Source organism: Ursus americanus, chromosome 6, assembly GCF_024610735.1.
Source record: "Ursus americanus isolate L20-20 chromosome 6, mUrsAme1.1.p, whole genome shotgun sequence".
Taxonomy (NCBI): domain Eukaryota; kingdom Metazoa; phylum Chordata; class Mammalia; order Carnivora; family Ursidae; genus Ursus; species Ursus americanus.
Genome location: NC_142132.1, coordinates 17,320,604 through 17,348,017, shown reverse-complemented (window position 1 = coordinate 17,348,017; position 27,414 = coordinate 17,320,604). Strand labels below are relative to the sequence as shown.

General features: G+C 45.9%; 1 pseudogene; it reads left to right on the top strand.

Annotated features, from left to right (window-relative positions):
- The first annotated feature begins 1,172 nt into the window (after nt 1–1,172).
- Nucleotides 1,173–3,319, top strand: LOC123796044 (glyceraldehyde-3-phosphate dehydrogenase pseudogene; annotated as a pseudogene).
- The last annotated feature ends 24,095 nt before the right edge of the window (nt 3,320–27,414 follow it).

The window sequence follows — 27,414 nt, the reverse complement described above, 5'->3', positions numbered from 1 at the left end:
GTGCCAGTAACACTGAAGATAGTCGCTGTAAGTAAAATATCAAACCCCATGTACTTATGTCCTCACAGAAATATCTATCAAAAACCTATATGAGTTTCTTACCCCAGATGTGGCATCAACCTTTAACCAGAGATCCTTAGTTTTAATGAATAATGGTATTTATAAAACACAGTCTTGGAAAATGGAGTTCTCTTTGCGGTTGGATTGGCCATTGTTTCTAGGTGTTTAAGTGGAAGTTATTGGAAAAAAATTTTTTAATGGAAGCGACAGCTTAAGTTTATACTGAATATCCAATTCTAACCTAGAATTCCCATATTTTAACTTACTTGATCTTATATATTTATTTCTTTGATGGTGAAAATCTTGGTTGCTAGGAACACCAACATAATTACTCATTTGATGTATTGGAAATAGTTTCAAAATAACAATATCGATATTAATACTAACAATATGATTTTCAAGGTACGAAATGGGAGTGGAACATCTGTCATATCAGAAAGCAAAGTTGTCAAGGACTTCTATAATTATGTCACAAGGACACAGCATGGACTTGAAGTGGTTCCCCACTGGCCAAAGGTGGAGAAAATTGATCATAAAAAATAAAATAATAACTGTATTGAATCACAACACATCATATATGTCCAAATCCATGAACTCATACTAATAGTTTTAAAAGAACCTTGGGGTACCCGGCTAGCTCAGTCGGGAGTGGGTGTCACGCTTGATCACAGGGTCATGAGTTCAATTCCCACATTGGATGTGGAGCCTACTAAAAAAAAAAAAAAAAAAAAAGTTTCTTCTAAAAAATAAAAGAACTCTCAGAGATTACTTTGGAAGAGGCTAGGGAACTAATTCATTTTGCAAAAGCTGCAAAATTAAGAAAGAACCAATATTTTCCTGTCTTTCGAGTAGGGACTATATTTCAGAATAACCACATAACTGATTTATTTTAAGTAGGCTCCATGCCCAGCCTGGAGCCCAATGTGGAGCCTGAACCCACGACCCCGAGGTCAAGACCCAAACCAAGATCAAGAGTTGGACGCTCAACTGACTGAGGCACCCAGGTACCCCATTTATTTTTAGGTTATTTTTAAGTTTGATAATAATATCATGGTTATGATATAATAATAAAGAATCCGTTTACATTTAATATATATACTAAAAACATAATGAATAAGATGTTTGAGATTTGGTTTAAAATAATGTGGTGGATTCATGTGTGTGAAGGGGAAGGAGGATGCTGTGAGGGAAGCAAGACAGGCCGCGTGTCATAAATGCTGAAGTGGGGCTATAGCTACGTAGCAATTGTCTCTGCGTTTATGTTTTTAAATTTTATGTTTACGTTACAATTACATTACGTTACAATTATGTTAAAACTGAAAACTTGTCCAACCAACATTTTCAAAATAGCCTCCCTTGTGATCAAAGAAATGCAAATTAAAATGACAAGAAATAATTTTCAACCTATCCGATTGGCAAAGGTTAGAAGAACGTTAATACTCTGTGCTGGCAAAGACGTGGCAAATGGGCATCCTTATGCGTTCCCGGTGTACTTGGTACGGCGTTGATATCACCGTCCTAGAAAGCATCTTGGCAATATGAATAACAATTGTGAAGGGATGCCTGCATGACTCAGTTGGGCGTCAGGCTCTTGATTTTGGCTCCGGTCATGATCTCAGGGTGGTGGGATGGAGCCCCTTGTCTGGCTTTCTGCTCAGCGGGGAGTCTGCCTGAGATTCTTCCTTCCCTCTCCCTCTGCCCCTCCCCCTACCTGCACTCTCTTTCTCTCTCTCTCAAATAAATAAATAGAATCTTAAAAAAAATTTTTTTTAAATATGTGGGTGCCCTTTGCCCTAGGAATGCTAGTAGTAATTCATCCGAAGGAAATGATCAAAGAAGCATACAAGAGACCTGGTCAAAAATGTTTATTACAAGATGATTATAATAGCAAAAATTTTAAATTAACCTAAATACACACCAATAAGGAAATTGTTTTAAGACTAAGGAAGAGCCACATAATGGATACATATAATGCAGGCTGCTCATCCCCGTCCGATAGACAGCTGCCTCTTCTGGTGCAATGCCCGCCGCACCCCTGAGACACGGTGGTGAAGGTTAGAGTAAATGGATTTGACCATATTGGGCACCTGGTCACCAGGACCACTTTTAAATCTGACAAAGCAGATATTGTTGCCATCAGTGACCCCTTCATTGACCTCAACTAAATGGTCCACATCTTCTGGTATGATTCCACCCACCACAAATGCCACGACACAGTCAAGGCTGAGAATGGGAAACATGTCATCAATGGAAAGCCCATCTCCATCTTCCAGGAGTGAGATCTTGCCACCATCAAATGGGATGCTGCTGATGCTGAGTGTGTTGTGGAGTCTACTGGGGTCTTCACCACCGTGGAGAAGGCTGGGGCTCACTTGAAGGGTGGGGTCAAGAGGGTCATCATCTCTCCCCCTTCTGCTGATGCCACCATGTTTATGATAGGCGTGAACCATGAAAAGTATGACAACTCCCTCAAGATTGTCAGCAACACCTCCTACACTGCCGACTGCTTGGCCCTCTGGCCAAAGTCATCCATAACAACTTCAGCATTGTGGAGAGACTCATGACCACAGTCCATAAACATCACTGACACCCAGAAGCCCATGGATGGCCCCTCTGGGAAGCTGTGGCATGATAACCAAAGGGCTGTTCAGAACACCATCCCTACTTCTACTGGTTCTACCAAGGCTGTAGACAAGATCAACTCTGAGCTGAATGGGAAGCTCGCTGTCATGGCCTTCCATGTCCCCACCACCAATATGTCAGTCATGGATCTGACCTGCTGTCTGGAGAAAGCTACCAAATATGATGACATCAAGAAGGTGTTGAAGCAGGCATTGAGGGTGCCCTCAAAGGCATCCTGGGGTACACTGAGGACCAGGTGGTCTCCTGTGACTTTAACAGTGACACCCACTCTCCCACCTTCAATGCTGGGGCTGGCATTGCTCTCAGTGACCACTTTGTCAAGCTCATTTCCTGGTATGACAATGAATTTGGCTACAGCAACCTCATGGTCCACATGGCCTCCAAGAAGTAAGAACTCCCTGGACCACCAGCCCCAGTGAGAGCAAGAGGAAGAGAGAGACCCTCAGCTGCTGGGGAGTGTTTGTCCCAACTCATCCCCCAACACACTGAGAATCTCCCAACCTCCACAGTTTCCATCCCAGACCCCCTGAAGAAGGGGAGGGGCTTGGGGACCCCTACCTTGTCATGTACCATCAATAAAGTATACTGTACCCAGCCAAAAAAACAACAAAAAGAACTATAAGGCAGATGTATATTTGTTAACATGGAAAGATGTGTCATAGCTCTATCAAGAAAGGCAAAATCAAGTTCCAAAGGCTGTCTATAGTAAGATACTTTTTTGTTTTTTAAAATGTGGAAGGAGAAACAGTTAATATAATTACCTCTTGGTGATAAAAGCATGGATTATTTTTATTGTTTTTCTTTTGCTTATTTTTTCATTTTTCTAAATGAATTTTGAGTAGTTCTGGAATTCTAAATAATGAATTCCTGTGTAATTAAAATAGCTTTCACCTAATGAGATGACATGGTATCTGGAATTTACTCCAGTCATCTAGGGGTTGGGCTACTGATGAAACAGGTCTGGCTCTGAGTTGACAGCCCTTGAAGCTGGGTGATTGGGTACCTGGGGGCTCGTTTTACTTTGTTCTCTACTTCTGTGTATGTTTGGAATTTTTCATTCTAAAGTTTTTTCTAAAATACTCCTTTTCAGGACAAAGTGACATTCTGTCATCTTTTGTGTCTGCCCCTCCCACAGTATACCTCCAGGGGTCACAAAGGGCCAGCACCATGCCCAGAGACATTAAGGCTGTCTGATGTTTTGATTAGTAAAATGGCTCCCCTCTCCGTGGTCAGAAAGGCATTGAGTGAGGTTCCCCCCTGCCCTCCTTTCCAACCTACGTGAGACAGCTGCCCAGGGCCAGAGGTGCAGAATTCAGTCAAGAGCTAACCGGCCCATGTGAGAAACAAACTCACAGCCTTAGCACCTTGGTCAGTCTGATTCCTAGGTCTCCCTATCTGTGATGGCCACCATTGCTCCCTCCCACGCCGGGCCATCTCTTTCTCAGAGGAAGGAAGGATGAAGAGGTTAGTGGATTTGGCATACCCAGCCTAAAAATTGCTTCTTCTCACTTGGCTCCTGCCCTGTGCTTTCTCACCGAGGCGTATTGGCTATAAAAGTGCCTAACATGCAAAAATCACTATGAATATTCATGAAGTCATATTACAAATAATACTTCTTTAAAAATGAATAATCTTCTGGCTAGTCTCCCTGGAAATTGAATTCCTCTCCCACACTTTGAGTCACTTGGAGATTGTTAATAGCATTGGTCAGCAAACTGTAGCCCAAATCTGGTCCACCTTCTATTTTTATGTGACCTGCAAGCCTAGAACAGTTTTTACATTTTAAATTGTTGGAAAAATTTTTTAAAAAATACTATTTTGTGACACATAAATTAAATTCAAGTTTCAGCATCCATAAGTACAGTTTTACTGGAGCGTAAGTCACACTCATGCATTTACCCATTGCCTGTGGCTGATTTCACGCTATGATGACAGTCGTTGGCGATACAGGCTGTACGGCCCATGCAGCCTGAAATATTTACTCTGGCTTTTTAGAGAAAAAGTTTGCTAACCTCTGGCTTGAGGTTCTCCTAACCACTCTTGCGGTTCCCTCTTGTCAAATAGGGCTGAGCAGCAAGGCCGTCCATTGCCAGGAAGTGAGGCTGCCCTTCCCACACCAGTCAGCAGCCATCCAGACTGGAGGCTTTGGGTTTTAGAAAAATTCATTCATCCGTCCAATGAAGATTTAATGTCTGTCAACTTTATCCCACACACAGTTTTAAGTTCTGGGTTTCTGGGGCAGCCAGAGTGGTTCAGTCAGTTAAGGGTCTGACTCTTCATCTCAACTCAGGTCTTATCTCAAGGTCGTGAGTTCAAGCTCTGCATTGGGCCTGGAGACTACTTTAAGTTCTGGGTTTCTAGCAGTACAGGAAACAGGCAAAAACTTCTTTCTTGGAGCTGAGGCTCTACTGAAGAGAGATGACCAAAAACAAGTTGGGTAATAATATATAATATGTTCAGTGGCCTTAAGTGCTTTGGAGGGGAAAAAAAAAAAAAGCAAGCCAGGGGTTAGAGGGTCAGGGAAGGGGAGAGTAGCAATTTCCAATCAGGTTAAGAAAGACTCCATGAACAAGGTAATATTTGAGTAAAGACTCGAAGGCAGTAAGGAGCAAGTCATGAATATACCTAGGAGGAGAACATTCCAGGCACTGAACAGCAAATACAAATGTCCTGATGTGCACCGTGCCCTTCATATTCAAGGAATATCAAAGGCAATGAGTGGTAGAGGTTGAGGTCAGGGAGGCAAGAGGCAGGGAACAGATCTTATGGGGTCTTGCAAGCCATATGGGTAACATGGCTTTCATCCAGAGTGAGAGGGGAAGGCGATGGGGGTTAAGAGCAGAGTAGTAACACAGTCTGATATCCAATTCCTTATTTTACATCTGTCTAAAATATTTCACAACTTTATATAAATGAGGCATACCTTGCCTATTATTCTGATTTCTTAAGTTTAAAGAAGCACTGAAATGCATGAGAACAAGTATAAAAGTTTAATAAAAAGAAAAAAAGCACATCAGTGCGGGGCAGAGCCTGGGTGGCTCAGTCGGTTAAGCATCTGCCTTCGGCTCAGGTCATGATTCCAGGGTCTTGGGATCAAGTCCCGCATCGGGCTCCCTGCTCAGTGGAGAGCCTGCTTCTCCCTCTCCCTCTGCCACAAAGGGAGCCCTTTGTGCCCCTGCTTGTGATTTGTCTCTTTCTATCAAATAAATAAATAAAATCTTTAAAAAAAAAACCAACACATCAGTGAGTGTCTCGGTTATCCGCTGCGGCATGACAAATCAGCCCAAAGCTTAGTGGTTTGCAAGAACAATGTTCTATCATTTCCCGTGGTTCTGTGAATTGAGTGGGATCGGCAGGGCGATTCTTCTGCTTTTTTTGGCATCAGCTGAACTGGGCTGGAAGGTTCAAGTTTTCACTCACGTGTCTGGAACTTCGTTGTTCCTCTATCTGGCCTCTCCTTGTGGCTGGGTCAGGTTTCCTCATAGCAGGGTGGTCTCGGGGTGTCAGAGCTGGCTTCGAGAAAAAAAGCAGAAGCTGCCACACTCTTAAAGGCCAGACCCAGAACCAGCATAGCATCACTTTGCCGCGTTCTACTGGCCAAAGCGAATCAACCCCAACTCGGATGGAAGCATAAGAGAAAAGAGATCCCACCCAGTGATGGGTGGAGCTGTGTGCACTACCTGACGAGAAAAAGTTGATGGTGGCCATCTTTAGAGACTCACAGAGTGGGCGAGAAACATTGATTCTCCCACAGAACCCAAACCTCTTGAGCTCCACTCCTCGCCTTTTGACCACTGTGTATGCATATTGGTAGGTGTGATTAATAGATCGTGATTGTTTAACTTTATATTCTTGAATCACGAGATTCCCTAAGTCCTGAATATCATTCTGAGAAACAACCTGAGTCGTGTCTCCATAGAGGCTGTTCGTTTTCCTCCCTGGTTCTGCCGGCCCAGCTGTCTGGCTGAGCCTCCCTGACGTGCCCGGCACTGCCACTCTCCACCAGGCAACTGGGCTAATCTCCGAAGACAGGGTGGGTGGTGTGCCATTCTGCAGAATTTAGGAATGTGATGCAACCTTTCTCCGGAAGAAGCCAAAACTTCCCAGACTGGCCAGAGGCAACCCCACCATGATGCTGCCCTCTGACCCCACTGCCTTCCCAGAAGGAAAAGACGTGAAAGATTAAGCATCTCGGTCACTTCTGGACTTTATTTTATTTTATTTTTAAGATTTTATTTATTTATGTGTCAGAGAGACAGCCAGCGAGAGAGGGAACACAAGCAGGGGGAGTGGGAGAGGAAGAAGCAGGCTTCCAGCGGAGGAGCCCGATGTGGGGCTCGATCCCAGGATCCCGGGATCACGCCCTGAGCCGAAGGCAGACGCTTAACGACTGAGCCACCCAGGCGCCCCCACTTCTGGACTTTAAAAACAAAAACACAACTTTGTTTGAAAATAAAATTTTAGATTTACAGAAGAGTCACAAAGACAGTACCAAGTCCCCAAATACCTTTTGCCCAGCTTCCTGTAATAGTATCTCCTGACAGAACCATGGTGCATTATCCAAACTAAGATACTAACACTGGTACAATACGGTTAACTAAACAACAGCCTTATTCAGATTTCCCCAGTTTTCCCCCTAATGCCAGACTTCTGTTCCAGGGTCCCATCCGGGATCCCACCTTACATTTAGTGCTTCGTGTCTCCTTGGTCCCCTCCAGTCCGTGACGATGTCAGAGTCTTTCCTTGACTTCTATGACCTTGACACTTGTGAAGAGCAGCGGTCAGGTATTTTGTAGAATGTCCCTCGATTTGGGGTCGACTGATGTTTTCTCATAATTAGACTGAAGTTACAGGGTTTGAGAAGAGTGTAGAGATGAGGTGCCTTTCACTGTATCGTATCCAGGGGCACGGGACTGCGATTGTCTCGTTACTGATGGTGTTAACCTTGGTGTTCACGTGCAGGAAGGTATTTCTTTCCTGTAACGTTCCTACATCTCCCTTTCTGTTTTCTACCCCTCAGTGTTGAGCCCACGCTTGAGGGGAGGGGAACCGAGCTTCTGGAGGAAGGAACTTCTGAGCTTTTAAAAATCTGCTGCAGGCTCGGGCACGGTTGCCAGCAGGGAGGGCCCCGAGGCTGCCCACTGACTTGCTGGTGACCTTGGATGAGTCACTTGGTCTCTCAGAGCCGGGATTTCCCTCCCTCTTAGGAAATCCATGATGGCATCCCTGCCCCACAGCTGTCTCCCCGGGAGGTTTCAGCTGGTAACACTTTGAGTTGCTGGAATATAGATCTGATGCGGGACAAAGGGTCCTTGCCAATAACAGCTGAAGTCTTGCTCTGGTCTGTAAACATTTCCCAATCCTTAGGCCCATCATCCCCACAACGGGAGTGCCCCCTAAAAGTGATGAGGCCATCACTATTTTTATAAAATGCTCTCATGTTATTAAAGTGCTAATATGGGCTAGATATAGAAAGAAGTACTAGAGGGAAATATTTTTGTACAGTGAAGCGTTATTTTATAAAGCGAATCATTCCCCGGAGTTTGCCTCTTTGTATGGAGGCACCCTTCACTTATGGCATCTGCCTCAACTGAGGGGCTCCAGGAGTTCCTCCCAAAGCACACGCCATCTTTATGCCAATGCTTTTGAAAAGACGACGTTTTCTACATTGATGGTGATGAATTACCATCAATTAGAAGAGTCAATTGTAGTAATCATTTCACATCCTCAAGGGTTGGCTCTTCCCTGGTAGAGAATGCCAGCAAACCTGTATTTTTGACTCTTGATAGTAAGTGTAGAAATAAACCCCAAGAGTATTGCTGTTTGGTGATTTTAGGAAAGATGTGGCCGGTAAGGGACAGTTTTTCCAGGGATAGCTGTATCTGCTGGGATTGGATGTCTTCCTCCATTTTTTGGAAACCACACCACTCTACCTGGGCTGCCATGTCTGGGCACACAGGCTTTGCCATGCACAGCTCAAGGGCATCACTCACAAGGGCTCTGATGTGGGTGTGGAACGGACTTCGGTAAGGAAATCCCTTAGAATCATAGGTACTCAAGTCCTTGTTGAACACAGATGTTTTGAGCCTGGCCTATGTGAGAGACCTTGTAATGCACGACAAGGTGAACAGTACACACATGTACTCTACCCTCATGGACCTTAGACTGACGAGGAAGTGAGTTATCAGTCAATGAATGGAACATGGTGAGTAATCTGATAGGGTAAGTACAAGGAACTCAAGAACATATGATGGGAGGTTCAACATAGGTTAGGCGTTTAGAAAATGAGTAGAAGAGGAGGAGGAATTGCAGGACTGGTAAGGAGCAGATGGGAAATAGAAACAAGAAGAGCCATGGAATGTGGGCCATTATGATCATCTCTCCCACATCCATTCTGCCCCTCAGCCTTGTACTTTAGATGGGATCCCCCTCATCCCTAGCTGCAGGAGTAATTTCAGTCCCTCGTGATCATAATTGGGTGAAGCGGCCCAGACGTAAGCCAAACAGCAAATGGCATTCTGCTGCCCATAGCAATTGGTTCAGGGCAGTCCAATTAGAGCAAAGATAAAGATTCTTTTTCCCCCTTGGATATGACCTACAAAGCTTTATTTATTGTTGGAAGCCATTAGACAACCATCAGGGAAGACAGACTGAGGACAAAGCCAAGACGCTCTAGAGAGTTGGGAAGCCAGTGCCCTAATCAAGCCGTACTAAGCTCACTTACCACTGATCTCTTGGCTGACTCATGAGCTGATAAATCCCCTTTGTTGTTTAAGCAAGCTTGAGCTGAGCTTTTTGTTATTTTCAAGGAATCATTCTAACGAATGCCAAGGGAAGAGTAGTTTGAAAACAAGGGAGCAAGCGTAACAGTGCCTGATGACATGAACATGTCAAACAAGACAAGGACAAAAAGCGTCCATTGGATTGGGCGACATTGGTGACCTAGGCAAGATCAGTGTCAGTGGTGGGGGTGAGGTAGCAGAGAGAACCCTCTGCAGGCTTCTGCTGGACATCTGGGTGGACAGAGAACCCTATGAAAGTTTGTGCTTCGAGGGACACAAGCAGTCCTGATGTCTGTCACTAGAGAGAGACTGGATTTTCTAAGATTTTAGACAATCTTCCCTGTTGTCCTCACTATCCATCAAAACCTCTCCTCTGTCAAATCCTTTCACCGTGGCTTCTGTGCTGTCCTGTAGGCTTAACTATAGAAAGAACAAGACTCAGAACAAACTGTGTAAGAAACTTCCTTCACGGGGCACCTGGATGGTGCGGTCGGTTAAGCATCTGACTCTTGGTGTCGCTCAGGCCATCATCTCAGGGGTGTGAGATCGAGCACTGCATTAGGCTCCACACTCAGCACAGTCTGCGTAGGATTCTCTTTCCCTCTCCCTCTGCCCCTCCCCCCTGCTCGCTCACTTGCTCGCTCTCGCTCTCTCTCAAACAAACAAACAAATAAATCTTAAAAAGAAGAAGAAGAAGAAGAAGAAGAAGAAGAAGAAGAAGAAGAAGAAGAAGAAGAAGAAGAAGAAGAAGAAGAAGCTTCTATCACAACGGACCAGTTAGATTAAGTTTCGGCCTTTTTCCCTCTAAGATAGGTACTGTCTCTTAAGTTCTTAGGGGCAGGAGTCACATAGCCCTTGAAGAACTACATTAAAAACTATATTAAAAATTTTCTCTCCAGGGCACCTGGGTGGCACAGTCCTTAGGCATCTGCCTTTGGCTCAGGGCGTGATCCCAGCGTTCTGGGATCGAGCCCCACATCGGGCTCCTCCCCTGGGAGCCTGCTTCTTCCTCTCCCACTCCCCCTGCTTGTGTTCCCTCTCTCGCTGGCTGTCTCTCTCTGTCAAATAAATAAATAAATAAATAAATAAATAAATAAATAAATAAATAAAATTTAAAAAAAATTTTCTCTCCATAGGAGAGAAAATGCCCCAAATTCTCCGTACATTTCTAGGGCTTCATGATTCCTGGGGAGCTGCGAGGCCTGCAGGGTATGTGCGACACTGTGAAGCATTCCATCACTTCCCAGCTCGAGTGAACCAAGAAAGGATCCCAACCCGTCCAACTAGCCCCTCTCCCTGCCAGGCCCTTCTGGAACCTTCCTCACCTCCAGGAATTGATTTGGACGGGGTTTAGAGCTTCCTCACCTGTCAAAACTCATTCACACCAGTGTCTGTCACCTCTCCATGCTCCCCACCCATCTCTCCTTTGTGAGGCACAGATCTCCAGTCACAGCCTTGGGACAAGCGTTGGATTCAGGATGTGTGTATGGTGATCGTTCCCACTCATTCCTGGCTTCATTCCGAAGCACACGGGGAGCGCCAGCCCTCAGACGCCTGTCCCACACAGCCCCTGGAAACCACACCCAGAAATCGGGCAGCGGTGAAGACATCCACGCCCTAGACGTGACCTGCCACTAACAGTTCCCTACCCACCGCCTCAATTTTTCTCATCATGTTAACCGTCTGCATAAAAGAATTCACTGGTCCCAAAGTGCTGGCTTCAGCCTGGCTCGGGGACTCACCGGTGGGGGGTGAAGGACTATAGAATCTGAGGGCAGCTCTGATTGTCTGGCTTCCAGCAAATTCCTCTGTCCCAATGCTGTGTGCTTCCCACCTAAGCAGAAGAAAGGGGTCTGAAACGTTTTGTGTTGACCTCTGTTAGCACTTATAATTATGGCCTGATGGTTTGCATACCCGCCAGTCATCCTCAAGCTCCTTGAGGGTACACCATGAATAATTCACCCGCGTGCCCTGCAGATAATAATTTTAACAAGAGTGAATATGGACAGAGCTCTCGCTGCTCTAAGAATGAAGTGAAGCCCCGTCTGTGTTTATCGCCCTCACAACACTCCTTAGGACCATCTACTATTAACCACCCCCCCTTACATGTTTTTTAACTTTTCATTTTGAAATAAATTCAGACTTACAGCACAGTTGCAAACTTAGTATAAAGAATCCCCACGTATCTTCTACCCAATACCCACCAAGGTTAACATCTTGAGTAACCATAACAAAATACTCGACACCAGGAAATTAACATTGATGTAATCCCACTAACTAATCTACAAACCTTATTCAAATTTCACCAATTATACCACTACTGTACTTTTTCTGGTACAGAATCCAGGATTTCATGTTGGGTTTAGTTGTCATGTGTTTGGTTTCCTTTCGTCTGAGACAGTTCCTCCTTCTTTCTTTGTCTTTTATGGACATTTTTTTAAGTCACAATGAAGCTAATGCTGACACAGTTACACAGTAAAGTGAGAAAAAGATACAAATGAAACTCACATTAGGTTGGAGACTTAATACTTTTCTTGAAGACTGTTAGCCTGTTACGTATTTGTAGACTAGCCCTCCATCTGGATTGGCGTGGTGTTTCAAGATTAGATCCAGGTTATGTCTTTTGGGCAAGAATACCAGGAAACGCTATGCCCCCTTCAATGCATCTTATTGGGCAATAGATGATGTCAATATATCTCATTATTGGGAATCTCGACTTTGGTCACTGGTGAGATGATACCTGCCAGGTTTTGATACTGTAAAGCTACTATTTTTCCCTCCGTAATTAAAAAATATCATGTTGGGAGGGGCACCTGGCTGGTTCACTCAGAGGACCATGCGACTCTTGATCTCGGGGTCGTGAGTTCAAGCCCCATGTTGGGTGTAAAGATTACGTAAATAAATAGGACTTTAAAAAATATATCATGTGGAGAGGTACTTTGAGGCTATCTAAATATCCCAGTTTTTATCATGTTTCGGCTCACTCGTTTTAGCATCAGTTGATATCTTTGTTTGAAAACAATTACTACTGTTGATGTTGCCAGAAACTGATTCTCTGTATGTTTCCTTCTATACTGAGGATTGGAATTTTACTCCAAGGAAGATCCCTCTTCCTCTCCTTTTCATTTACATATTTAATTATTCATTTATGCCAGTATGGACTCCTAAAATATTAACCTCATTTTTCAGGTGAGAAAACTGAGGCCAACAGCTGGTAGCTAGGGTGTCCAGAGCCATAAAGCAAGGATGAGAAAGAACCCAAACTTAGTCTTGGGTTGCCTGAGCCTTTAACTGATGCATGCTTCTCCCTAACAAGGTGAATCTTGTAATTCAGCATGGTTACCTCTTTCTCTAGTTACCAGGAAGTTTACATTTAAAACCACCCATAATGGGGCACCTGGGTAGCTCAGTCGGCTGAGCATCTGACTCTTGTTTTCGGCTCAGGTCATGACTGATCTCAGGGTCGTAGGTTCAAGCCCCGGGTCAAGCCCTGCGCTGGGCTCTGAGCTCAGCATGGAGTTGCTTGGGATTCTCTCTCTCTCCCTCTTCCCCTCCCCCCACTCGCACTCTCTCTTTCTCTCTCTCTCTCTCTCAAATAAATAATCTTAAATAAAAGTAAACACCCATAGGAATATTGCTGATTTTACAACATGCAAACTTCACCTCTGACATCCTCTCATTATCATATCATTTTTCTCTCCTCTTGCTCTCGTGTCTTTATCTGTGTTTCATTTTATTAACTAGGTACATATATTTGTAAGTCACCTTAAATCCCTCTTTGGGAGAAAGTTAGTAATAAATAAACACATCTCTGAGACAAGAATATGGTGGGTTTTTTATTATTGTTTGGGGAAAAAAACCAAGTTGGATTGCTGGAAGATTGTTTCTTGACAATAATGTCCACTGAGTGGTCCTTGAGACTTGTCCAAGTAGACAAATTCACTAAGTCCGTAGAAACACACATCTCTCTGCACCTCCCAATAAATGAGTGTCCAGATTGGGTTATCAGAGGAGGTAACTGTGACAGCCGGATACCAAGCACTGAATACCCAAAGTGGATGTGCGGAGGGACCATTTTTAATGATGCTCTATGCATCTTTAAGATGGAACTCCAAACGGCTTATTCTAGGGCATTGTTTGAAGATTAAAGGGGCAGAGGGTACAAGCAGTGAGCTCTCTGAGACTGCAATTATTCAGGCAGAGGCTTCCAGAAGATGAAATAGGAATCAAAGGGGCAACTTCAGGGCACGCCAGTGTCACCTGGAAGATGTGGATGGTGGACCTCTGTGCTTGACTTTGCAGGATCGATTTTCCCTCCTTCTGGGAAGCCTGCCTAACGTTCCTTTGGAGATGCAGCTCTCTTCCACTCTCAGCTGTGTGGTTAGGGTAAGCTGAATTCACCCACAGGTTAAAAGGTTTAAGCCTAAGAAGCGTGACCCACCCACGGTCGGAATGACTGGCTCCGGGGTGCACAAGTAACAAACTTAGAGCCAGAGACATGACAACGGGTTCCTGAGGCCGGGTAAGAGAGATAAGCTTATCTCCTTTACGGAGCTTTTTGGAAGAGATGCAGAGAGTCCCTGATGGTGGGGTGAGAGGGTCTGAGGCCAGGAACCACGGCAGCTGTCTTGTGATCTTGTGACGGAGTTTGCCTGAGAAGGGAACGAAACCAGAGAGCTGGAGCTGAGAAATGGAAACAGGGTCTGAGCTGTGTCTCCGGCTCCATCGGAAGCCAGATTATTTCCTGACTGTGACAAGAGTCAGTGAACTGCCATTCTTTTATTAAAACGGTTTGGGTAGAGTTTTCTATCATTTGCAAGTGATAGAATCATAAATAATAAAATGAGCTGGACTAAAAGTCTGATTTAGTTTCGGAATCACTGGGGAGTTTGTGAAACACACGGATGCCCAGGGCTTTTGAGTATTTAATACACACCCCCAGTGATTCTTACGCACCCCAAGCCTGGGAGTCACAACTTTCTGATCACGCACATTACGACAGGCTGTGAGGAAGCCCTCCGTGTGTCCCTTCTTCGTCCTTCCCTCCAGCCGCTCCTGTGCCAGGTGAGAGACCCCCAGGGAGGAGCCCTGGCCCCAGCACCTGAGCTCCAGTGCTCTCTATTTATATGTGAAATTGCTTGCGTTTTCCTAGTTGGTGGCAGATCTGCCTGTTTGATGTTAATGAGTATGTGAACCCAACAAAAACATAAAAGATGAAGATCTTCCGAAGAGAGAAAATAGAAAATAAAGTGCTATCCAAAATGGGATGGGCTTGAAATTCGCCTTGAACCTCGCCAGCATCTTCTCTGTCTTCCCAATGGGGCCTCTTTCATCCAGCTGGAGAAATCAAGATAAAATGCCGTCCTGGTGAAAATCCTGCAAAACCAAACCAATATGATTTTTCCAGACAAAGAAAATGAGGAATTTGGCTGATCAAAGAGGGCACAGCTCCCCCCCCCAAACTCCTCCCACCCTGTTAGGCCTCCTGTAGACAGGTGACACAAATTTCTCACACGTCAGTGATGATCCCATACTCATTTTCAAATAGCCCCTCACATCCCTGTGCAAACCCTAGCCGTCTCCTAATAACCCACTTTAGGACATGGATGTTCTGATCTGATATTATTAAATGGAAAGCGGCCGCTTTCTAATCTAGAGAGAGGCAGGGGCATTTGTAACAGCTAGAATCAAAGGCCTGGTGTCTTCTGTTCCTAATTATCAATAGTGTTTTATAATCTTATTAATATTGATACACGGTATACTGAAGATCTGTTAAGGCGTAATGTATGTGGAAGATAATTAACAAGATCCGAGTCAGATCAATCGCCTGTTTGACAGCCAACGGTGTGTGGCTTATAAATTATACATATTCTAGGTATTGCTCAAAATGTTTAAAGTTTCAGTCCAATCCTTCCCATCCAGCGCTGGGGGAGGGCGTGAACCTAAAGGTACCGTCCCCAGCCTATTGGCGCCCCCCCTGCACATGCAGGACTCACTCTTACTTAAAAATCAAAGGGTTCCATTAACCGCCAAGATCTACACACAGCATAAAAACACACCATCTCCTTGTAAAGCGCAGAAAAACAAAAGGTGAAACCTCGTAAGAAAAGAGATGATTAATAAAAGGAAGGTAATTTGGCTTTTGATTTCTGAAAGAAGGTAACAGTTGGGTGTTTCAAATGGCGGAGCTAATCTTTCCTGCCAGTGCTAGTCTGTGAGAGGGTGAGACGTTTGTTTGCAGTCAATACAATGAATAATCCCAATTAATGTGTATGTTTGGATAAATTCAAGAGCTTAACATCTCCTAGCCAAGTATAGTGTATGTGTATACGTGTGTATGTGTGTGTATCCGTGTGTGTGTGTCCGTGTGCACACAGGTATTGTGAGGGCACCGGGCATTATTGTTTCTCCCAGACAACATCCCTTTAGGGACAACCCCACCCCCATTCTGTAATAATCCCATTCAGTCCATTCAGATGGGGCTGACCCTACCCTTGCCCCAGGGGTGAAACACATGATCCCAACTGGCCAATCAGAGCCCTTCTCAGGATTTATTTTTTCAGAACCCTTCCAAAAGACAGTGCAGTTTCCCACTGGGGTTTTAAGCAGAGGGCCTTGTACTGCTGGCGGTCCGTCACTTTGCCACGAGGTAGAAAGAGCCTGCCTGAGAAGAAGCAATTCACAGGAAAGCACAATGAAGACAACCAAGTCCTGCTAACAGCCCTTGAACCCCTGGATCCAGCTATGCCTGAAGTTCACACTTGGGTCCCAGTGACCTGAGCTGATCGTCAATTCCCCTTTCTGCTTCAGGCAATATGAATTGGGTTAACTGAAGAAATTCTAGTTAACACTAAAACGAAGACATTGCCCTAATGCAGGAGATTAGGGCAGGATCCTCTCCACCATGCAGATGAGAATGCTACGCTCAGAAAACATGCAGGGTCAGAAGCTGGAAATAAACATGAATCACACACATACACAAAAAACAAAAAAACAAAAAACCTAGGATGCAGCAGGTTTGTCAAGAATATGGGGCTGTGATGAAAAAACCTTGATCTGGGGCTGAATCTTGCAGAATCTCCTAGAGGCCATCAAATTGAACTGGAAGACTACAGCACTCTATTACAGAGCTTGCAGCCCCCATCAGAAGGGAGCCAGGGTCCCAGAGAGCCCCCAGATCAGGCAGTACCCTGACCTGAGCTGGGAAAGTCACTGCTTCAAAAGGTTAACTCAGAAGCCTGGCATTGGTAATGGGTCCTTGTGAGGACATGAAGTGACATTGAGGTACCCCATGCATTGTGACGTTAGGTTCGTCGAGGATTCAGTGAAGCCTCATCTTTGCTGGCCAGTTCTGAGATCAGTGTTAAGGTCAAAGTCGCCAACGGTGGGGAGTAGAACAGCTGCAAGCCTCTATAGCGCCTTGGCTTGAATTAGGAAAAGGGGCCCACTCTACCTCTTTCTGAACTAGAAAAAAGGTGCCTCCTCTGGACAGAATAATCTGCAGCAGAGCACAAGGCTTGCAAAGAGAAGCTCAAGCAGGATTTTAGCCCCTGCTTAGCCCGTAAGCTGGCATCTTGTGCAGTATGCAAACTGAACAACAGTATGTGTCCGCACCAAGACAAGACTCCCTAGTCGGCCTCCCCTAACTGCCTCTGACCCATTGGCTACCCCTCTTGCCCTCTGGAAAACTTCCCGTCCCACGGTACATGTGCCTGTGGCCCTCCGAATGCTTGGGATGGCTAAGCTACTCTCTGGTACGTCCATGCACGTCTGCTTCTCCCGCTGAGGCTAATGTTTACCATGAGGCTTCCCGGTTTGTACCCAAACCTGTTTCTGCCGCTACATTGCCATCACCCAGTTTAATTAAAAAGTACAGTAATCAGTGAAATAGAAGTAAGAAAAGAGCATTGCGGTTTCTATGAAAACTAAATGAATGCTTTGGAAAGATAAAGGCAAATTGCTAAAAAAAAAAAAAAAAAAAACCAACCTTTAAAATTAAGGAAACTTTTAGGGGGGATGGAAATGCATTATATCTTGAAGGTGGTTTCACAGCGTAGAAAACTATGCAACTGTTAAAACTCATTGAACTGTGCACTGTAATTAGAGGCCGTTTATGATATGTAAATTACCCCTCCATAAAATTGAGAGGATACATAGTAAGTGCATGTGAGACGATACACCAGATTGGGGGGGGGGGCATAAAATCCTCAAGGAGTCTTGCATTCTGATTGTTCTGCAAGTGTCTAAGATTTCACTTCAAGAAAACCACAACTGGAAATTAGAAATGATGTGCCGCTGGCTTGGGCAAGAAAGAGAAGCTAGAACTGGAAAGAGCAGACCCATCCTCCCACAAAACCTTGGACCTACATCAAAAGATTGGCAAAGAAAATGGACATTTATCATGTTTGAATTTTAAGAAGTGTTTAGTGTATATGTGCTTGTGTTGTTTTATAAAGATTCCTCATTTTAGCTGATTTTTTTGTGATTAACTGCCAACTTCTGCCCAGATCCCAGCACATAGCAAGGTTTCCACCGTGGTCTGTGTCGCCATGAAAATCCCTGAAATCATCCTCAAAGTGTGCAGTAGTGCTTGTTTCAATAAACCCAGCACCGTCAACTTTCCCTCCTCTCCTCCCGCAGGAACAGAATGCTGTTTCTTCAGGTGCAGGGAAGGGCTGGGTGGCACAAAATCCTGGCTCCCAACTTCAGTGTGGTGGGATGCTCACACTAGCGGCGGCCTCCGACCCAGGGAGCACAGGCTCATGCAGGGACATGCAATCAGCGATACCATTTACACTGCACACACTTTCTGTCACTCCCTTTGTCGTTGCCGAGTTCTTCTACCTTAAATGTGCATAATGGGAAGCCACCACATATCTACACAGACAGCAGTTCATTCTTGGTTATTGCCACCCATTCCTGAGCTATGTGGTGGGAGGATGGGCTCTCCCACTTGGAGTCACTGAGGATGAACATTGAAAGTGATCAATGAGACTATCTTCCCCAGTCCTCCTCTCTCCCTTCTATAGAATTATAATCTCCCTTCTGTGGTTTCACAGGGAGCACATTACTCCTCTGCCCCTTAAGGTTGGGCTGAGCCATTGGTTAGCTAATGCAGACACGGCATTAGCAGGACTAAATGCATACATGCACCTGGCTTGTCATTTTTGTCTCTGCCATATGCTAGGAAAAGATTGTGCCCTGAGAAGCCACTGGTCCAAGGACGATAAGAGACACATGGGGCAAACCCAGACCTGGGCCAGTGCCTGCAGCCGAGCCCAATCAACCCACAGCCTGAAGCGAACTCTTTGGCCAACTCATACACCCATGAGCTAGAAATATACGTATTCGTTGTTGTAAGCTACTGAGTCTTGGGATCCATTTGTTATGCAGCATTGTTGAGTAAAAACCTGACTGATACAGAATGGGGGGGGGGATGTTAAAGAGCTTCTAGTTCAGCCCACTGAATTTACAGATGAAACTATTTCTAACTCTGGGATAGGGGGCTGGGCAGTTTTGGGTCTGTTTTTTCATCTGTAAATGAAAATATAGTACCTGTCTCCCCCAGCTCTCAGGGATGAGATAAGGACAAAATGGCAGCTGTGAGAAACTTGGCCCAGTGGCATGATCACAATCACGGGGCTGTGAACCATCAACGGTTGATAGCTCCCCATTGCTCACGGAACACAGTCAGCCTTGCTCGTCATGGCTTGCATGCCCACTGTGTACGTTCCTGCCTGCCGTAACCATATTACTTCTGACAATATCCACACGCCACGTTGCCACCACTTGAATTGTTTGCTCCTCTCCAAACTGTTTCTGATCTTTCTTCTGTCTGTGTCTTCCTCACTCTGGACCTTTTCCTTAGAATGCCTCTTCTTATCATCTCACCCTTTGGAAATCTTCACAGTGTGACTCAAATATCACATCCTCCAAATGGCTTCCCCCATCCCTATAGCTAAAGTTGAGTCATATTTCCTTCTGGACACTTGACACATTTTACCTGTATTCTGAGCACTGAGCCCAAATCCCTCACCCACACTAAGTGAGAATCAGCTTTCTGAGCACAAAGATTAGCTTTTGTTTACTTTCATCTCCCAGGGACCCCAGCCTAGGATGCGCTCCATGTTTATTGATAATGAACTAAAGGTATCGTCCCCCGGCTCCAGAGTCACCCCAGCACACTCTGGTGGTGTATTTCTGCCATGTTCTGGCGGACCGCACGGTCAATAAAGAATGGCGATGACCGTCGTGAACCTTATTCTGGCGCAGGACCTGGACTAAGGACTCTGTATTATATTGTCCTATTTATAAATCCCCCAACGACCCCCTCAGAGATTTGTTTCACTGAACTATGAGATGCTGTGAGATTGTTGTATATTATCCTGTTCCTCCTGGGCGCCCATCTAGACCACATTTCCCAGATTCCCCAGCAGGTGGGTGTAACCATGTGACTGAGTTCTGTCCAATGGAAAGCAAGAGAGGGTAGCATGTGCGCCACTGGCCCTGCCTATAAAAAACCTCCCCTGCCATGCTCTGTCTTTTCTTCTCACAAGAGATGCAGAGGATGCAGCCAATCACCCCAAGGCCTAGAGGACAGTAGCGCCATAAAATGGAAAGATCTTGGGTTCATGAAGCATGCTGCAGGTGAAAGGTCACCTGCCAAATATTCCTGCGCTGAACTATAACATGGTTATAAAGAGAATTTCTGTTTCGTTAAGGCACTGGGATTTTCCTTACCTGAGGCTGCTGTGTGAGGAGCCTGTGGTTCAGGTAGACTGGCTTTAGGCAAGTCATATAAAAGTTGGAGCTAGGATTCAACTCAAACCTAGCTATCTGTCCTACTGTGATTCTAACTACTATGCATATGCCTTTCGCCTGAAAAAAAAAAAAAAAAAAAGCAAACCAATGAAAACAAACTTTCTAATGGGGCAAAATTAGGGTTTCCTAAAGCAGGACTCCTTGCGGCTGGGGAATGCTGCCCAGCAGAGTGCCCATGATGTGGCTTAGTGGAAATACTGCATTGTTGCCTGCTCTAAGGCAAGAGGAGAGCGGAGGGGAACTATGACATGTATGGAGTGCACACACGTGCCAGGCACTTCACACGCATGTAATCTCATTTACTCTTCACAATTACCTCCGGGAAGGGGTTATTACCTGCAGGCTCAGAGAAGCCAAGTGACTTACTCAAGGTTCCATGGCTAATGAGAAGCAGCACTGGGATGCACACCCGTGTCCTTCTGATTCCACATCTAGCGGCTATTCTTTCCATGACTGCTCTAAGGAGGATATGATTTCAGGGTCCATTTCATTCATTCATTCATTCATTCATTTGATATTTGTTGGGTGCCTACTGTGGGCCAGGCACTCTGCTAGTCTCTAGAGATAAGGACCAAGACTGAGATGGTCACAAGAAGGGGGCCTAAGGCACAAAATTTAAGGAGGCACTCATTCTCAGGTGCTCCCCCTACACTCCCTGTACCCTGAAAGAGAATGCCTCCTTTCATTTTGTGCCTTAGGCACTGGTTCACCTCACCCTAGCCCCAGATCTGATAGAGCAAAACCAGACATGGATTCTGCCCTCAGAGAGTTTATATCTTACAGCAGAAGACAGACAAGCTACTGACATTCCAGCCGCTATTGCAAATCACTGCAACCACAGCGCCATAGTCTGATAAAAGCACACCATTTTATCATGCTCACGGAGTCTGTGGTCAAGCACTCAACACGCACAGAAGGGATAGTCTGTCCCCTCTCCGCACTATTTGGGGTTCAGCTGGAAGACTAGGCCAGGGTGAAGAGAACAGACGTGGGGCTTTGTCGTTTACACATCTGGCATCTCAGCTGTGAAGACTGAAGGTTTGGACGACCTGGGACTGTGCTGACCAGAGCACTGTCTGCAGTGTCCCCATATGGCCTGGGCTCCTGGGCAAAGCAGCCACTAGCTGCCTGGAACCACGACAGAGGGACAATGGAAGGAGGATCAAGTATTGGTGGCCATTTTTAAAACCATCATAAAAATTGGCAAGAATGAATGAATAATTTTTCTATAGAAGAGAGGAGCAAAAAGGCAACCTGCTGAATGGGAGAAAATATTTGCAAACCATGTATCTGATAAGGGATTAATATCCAAAATATATAAAGAACTCCTATAAGTCAATGGCAAAAAATCCAATCTGAGTTTAAAATGGGCAGAGGATCTGAATAGACGTTTCCCCCAAGAAGACACAAAGGCCAACAGGCACATGAAAAGATGCTCAACATCACTCATCATCAGGGAAATGCAGATCAAAACCACAGTGGACTCTCATCGCACCCCTGTTAGAATGGCCCAGTATCAATAAGTCAAGAAATAACAAGTGTTGGCAAGGATGTGGAGAAAAGGAAACCCTCCTACACTCTTGGTGGTGATGTAAATTGGTGTAGCCACTCTGGAAAACAGTATAGGGGTAACTCAAAAATTAAAAATAGAACTATCCTATGATCCAACAATCCCACCTCTGGGTATTTATCTGAAGAAAATGAAAACACTAACTGGAAAAGATATCTGCACCCCCATGCTCACTGCAGCATTATTGGCAATAACCAAGATATTGAAACAACCTAAGCGTCCATTAGTGAATGAATGGATAGAGAAGATGTGGTATATTATATAATGGGATACTATTCAGCCATAGAAAAGAATGGAATCTTGCCATTTGCAATAACATGGATGGACCTTGAAGGCATTATACTAAGTGAAATTAACCAAACAGAGAAAGACAAACACTGTATGATCTCACTTATATGTGAAGTTTAAAAAAATAAAAAATAAAACAAAACCAAGCTCATAGATACGGAGAACAGGTAGTTGCCAGAAGGGGAGGGGTGATAGGTGGAGGAAGTGAAATAGGTGAAGGGGGTCAAAAGGTACAAACTCCCAGTTATAAAATAATTAAGTCATAGGGATGTAATGTACAGCATAGCGACTGTAGTTAATAATACCATATCGTATATTTTGAAAGTTTCCAAAAGAGTAAATCTTAAAAGTCCTCATCGCAAGAAAAAAAAGAAAAAAAATTTTGTAACTATGTCTGGAGACAGGTAACTAGACTGTTGTGATCATTTCACAGTATATGCAAATATCAAATCATTATGGTATACATCTGAAACTAATATAATGTCTGTAAATTGTACCTCTATTTTACAAATATATATCTTATATATATAATTTTTAAATGAAAGTTAAAAAATCAAGGAATTAATTCAGAATTCTCAGGACATACAGGGAGCTCATTATCATGACAGCTCTTCAGAGCGCATCGTAAACATCTGTACATTTTATTTTGATCATTCTTTTCAAGGGCTTGGCTTCCGCTCACAGAAGAAAGAGCAAAATAAAAGATCATCCAATCAATCAGTTGCAATAACCACCATATTCCCCAAAAGTGATTACAAATATATAGATTGAAGAGAAGGATAGGCAGGTGGAGAGAAAGGAGCACTGTTCTATGACCATGGGTAACAGAGAGATCTTCCGGGGGGCGGAATTGGTAACCGCAAATATGCCTCATTCAGTCGTTCAATTATTCAACCAACGCGTCAGCACTGACGGAGCCCCTACAAGGCACCGAGCACTCAGCTGGTCACCGGGGAGGAACAGTTCTGCCCGGGGACAAGAGCGAGGGCGGCCCCCGCTTCTGCGAAGCGGCTTCTCCACCCTACAGGCGAGGCTGGCCCATCACACAGAGTTGGTTCCACTGAGCATGCGCAGCGGTGTCCTGCGTCCCTTGCATGTGTTTGCCCAGGGAAAAAGTTGAGGGTGATGCGGAAGGTGCAGCCCCAGCCCTGGAGAACTTGCCACGTGGGCTGTCACCACCCCCAGCACCTTGTTATTACCAGGAACACATTACAATCAACGGTGCCTTGATGCCCTTAACAACCCGAGGCATCTGTAAAGGGCTTATGGTTTCTGAAGCTCTCCCACACTCTTTACGTCACCCCAAAACCTACAGGCAGGAGACCAAGCCTCCCCCTCCACTCCCATTTTGCAGATAAGAAAACTGAGGTCGGCGAGGTTAAACCCCCAACAAGACACCTAATGATGGAGCTCTGCATCAAAATTCTCAAGTCCCTTTTCTCCCAAACCCTTGTCTTCTCCCTGTCTTCCCTCCACCTCTATTTGCCTTCAGGACCAGCCACTTAGCAGTCAATGAATAAGGTGAGCGCACATCTGTGTGCCAGGCTCGTGCAAAGCGCTGGCCTGGGCCGGCCCGAGAAACCTTCCCCACACGCTGGCGCAGAGGGACACCCGCTCTCTGCTCCACCTTCCACTGAGGAAACCAGCCTTAGGAAGGTCGAGTGACTTTCTCAAGGTCACTGAGAGTAAGGAAGCTGTGAGAGGAAACTCAAGTCTCCATCCGTCTGATGGGAAGCCAACTTGGGCATCTCTGCCCTGGGAACAGCCCGGGGCTCCTTCACCCCCAGCTCCTCAGAGGGAGGGGAGGGAGCCCTTATCCCCAAAGTGCGGGACCCAGGTGGGTGCTCAGTGACCCAGATTAGGGTGCCGGGCCCTTGCCTAGAACGGGGTGAATATTCACTGTCATAGCCAGCTTGGGGGAAGGGCCTCGCTGATGCTCTCGATTATGCATGGTCCTGGGGTAGGCCCCGTACCCCACCCCGTACCCCAGCAACTGAAGGAAAGAGATGGGCCCGTGCACCTAGTCACGCTCCTGTCCCTTAACTCCTTCCTTGCTGCCGCGGCCCTGGTGAAAGGGTTTGCACCTGGCGCTCTGTTTTGTGTGTCTCTGCCAGGGTTTGTGTTGGGCAAGCAACAGCTGGATTTCCGCTCCACGGTGTCTCAACACGCTGGCCCTGGCCAGCGTGTCTGGCCGTCCGTTCATTTCAGGCCTCATTAGGGCCCAAAGCTCAGATTTACACAGATGTAAATCAGGTCATTAGCACCTCACGGTTTGGCAAGGAGGTGTGGCCAAAAGGGAATTTGACTGCGGATTTTAAGGGAGGTGGGGGTAGGGAGCAAACTTTGAGCCCAACTTAATGTTTAACCTCCCTGACAATGGGGTGGCAAGCCTTCCCCACCCTTCTCCAGGCAGCTCCTTGGGTGAAGAAGTCGATAAATACCCGTAGATAACAGATGGAGCTGGGTGGGAGAAAACGGATTGCTAAATTATACATCAGATGCAAGGGGAGCCGGCCTGGGCCAATGGGAAGCCACTTCTGCAGAGAAAGGCTTTCACGAGCGCCCACCTCTCTCCCCGAGCACACTTCGCCCTTCCTTTGTCTGGGGAGAGAAGCCCCTGAATGCCTCTTAACTCAGTGTTAAATGGTAGTGAGGGGGGGACGGAAGGGAAGATAATTCCAGGAGGGGGGAGGGCGGGAGTGAGGGAGAGAGACAGAGACAGAGGGAGACAGACCCATTTCTGGTAAATAATTAACAACAAAAAATGTCTCCCTCAAAAAAAAAAAAAAAAAGGGCCAGGCAGAACTTTCAACTTCTCTTATTGGGAAAGTCAAAAGTTTAACTGGGCGCCAGGGTGCTGATGCCAAGATCAGTTCCAGCCTAGTCATGCTGGCCATGCAATAGCTGTCACCCCAGCTGTGGCCATCTCCTTCACGGGAAGACAGTGGTGTCTGGTGACACTGGGTGGAGGCCTTGAGCCTTCCCTCTGGAGGCGGGGGGCCAGAGAGCGGGACTCTAGCATCTCTCATCTCAGATGTTGAGGACCCACACACACACCCAGGACCTACCAAGAGCCGCTCGCAAGTCAGGACATCAGAAGCATCAGTTTTAGAATCAAATCTGGGTCTCCATTCTGACTTGGTCATCACTTGCTGTGTGACTTTCCTCAAGTTCCTCAAACTCTCTGAGCCAATTAGCTATAGAATGGCATCAACAAAAGTGCTTTTGCTGAGTCGATGCCACAGTATTTGTCAAAGATCAGCAAAGTATGGCCTGGGGGCCAAATTAGCTGCCACCTACTTTGCTGCCACCTTTTTCTTAGAATAAAGTTTTATTGAAAAAAAGTCATGCCCATTGATTACTTATAGTCGATTGCTGTTTTCGTGCTACAAAGGCAGAGTTGAGTAGTTGCGGCAGAGACTATGAGCCCCCCCCCAAAGCCTAAAATGTTTATTCTCTAGCTCTTTGCAGAAAATGTTGCTGACCCCTGAGACATGTAGAAGCCCAGCCTGGTGCTTCATAAAAGTTCAGCATGTGGCAGAGGTGATGGTGAATTTCATCATCGTCATCCCATGGAGTGTGGGGGTTGGCTTTCATTTTCAGAAGTGTGGGTCTTGCTTCTCTTGCTTATTTCCTTCCTCATGGCCCCTGCCCTCCTCACATTCTAAGTGCTGGCAATTACCCTGGGGACAGGGGCCTTTCCTTATGCTGCTGAGCACACAGTAGGTGCTAATGACAGCACCTCACACCCCCATCAGGACCCAAAGAGCCTCAGCCCTTGGAGGCCTAGGAGTCACTTGACAGATGGCAACACAGGCCCAGGAGGAGGAAACCACAGACGCAGACCCCCAAAGCAGACCTGTGGACTCAGGATTGCCGTGGCTGAGCACTTCTTGGCAGCCAGGGTTGCGGGGCAATGTCGAGAGAAGAAAATGGCCCCACTATTGTGGACCAATCACTGGAACACAGTAGGCTGCGCCACCTTGACCGGGGAAGACAGGGCAAGACCCCTCCCCACCAAGGAGCGAGACAAGTTCAGGGCCGGTGCCATGCATCCCGCTCCTGCCTTCTTAAACCCAGCACCAAGCACAGAAATTCAGCCGCCCTTATGAAGTCAGCTAAAGTGGTGTGCTGGATTTGGCCAACTGAGGGACACCTTCTCGGTAAACATGGTGGATTGATACTATCCCCTTTCCTGTGCACAACTCGCCCTTCTCACAACGGTCATTTAATCCTCATGGCAAACGCTGTCCCTGTGTCACACGAGAGGAAACTGAGGCTCAAGCAGTTGAGAGGAAATTTCTGGTCTCCAGGACCAGGCAGCATGATTCAAGAGGGAGCCCTCAAGGACCTGCTGGCCACTTCTTCTTCCAGCTTGCTATTCACGACCTATAGGCACCAGCCTACACCACGTGGCTCATTCTCTCTGAGTGGCGACAAGGACTTGAAAGTTGCCTTGCCAGTCCAGCCCACAAATACCTCCAGTCTGCCCTCCTGGCCACTGGGCCTCCTGCTGGCCTTTCCCTATAGGCCCTGCTTGGAGGAACTCAGCCCAGATAGAGAGCCTCCGGCTGGAAGCACTGCAAGTGGTGTTTACCCACGGGCTCCAAGTTAGCAAGGCCCATACACCTGTCCGGTTGTGCCAGCCAGACGTGCCGAGCCTTTGGCCCTGGGAATTGAACCTCTACCACGGCCTACACATTATGTTGCGGTCTTAATAGGCACTAGTACAGTGGTTCTCAAAGTCCCAGGGACTCTTTTGGGGGGGGGGGGTCTGTAACGTCAAAACTACTTCATAATATCTCCACAATTTTACTAAAACATTTATTTGATTTTTTTATTTTTTATTTTTATTTTTATTTTTTAAGATTTTATTTATTTATTTGACAGAGATAGAGACAGCCAGAGAGAGAGGGAACACAAGCAGGGGGAGTGGGAGAGGAAGAAGCAGGCTCATAACGGAGGAGCCTGATATGGGGCTCGATCCCACAATGCTGGGATCACGCCCTGAGCCAAAGGCAGACGCTTAACCGCTGTGCCACCCAGGCGCCCCATTTGCTTTTTTTTAAAACTCTCATTCTCTCTTAAATAGGCAATAGAAATTTCCAGAAAATATATGATACATACTGATGTCATCACTTTATTGGCCAATGGAATGTACTTTCTAGAATTTTCAAAAGTGAGGTCTTCAGGGTTATTAAAAACAAGACAATAGGCCCAAGATGGAGTCACTGATGCTAAGCCCTGTAT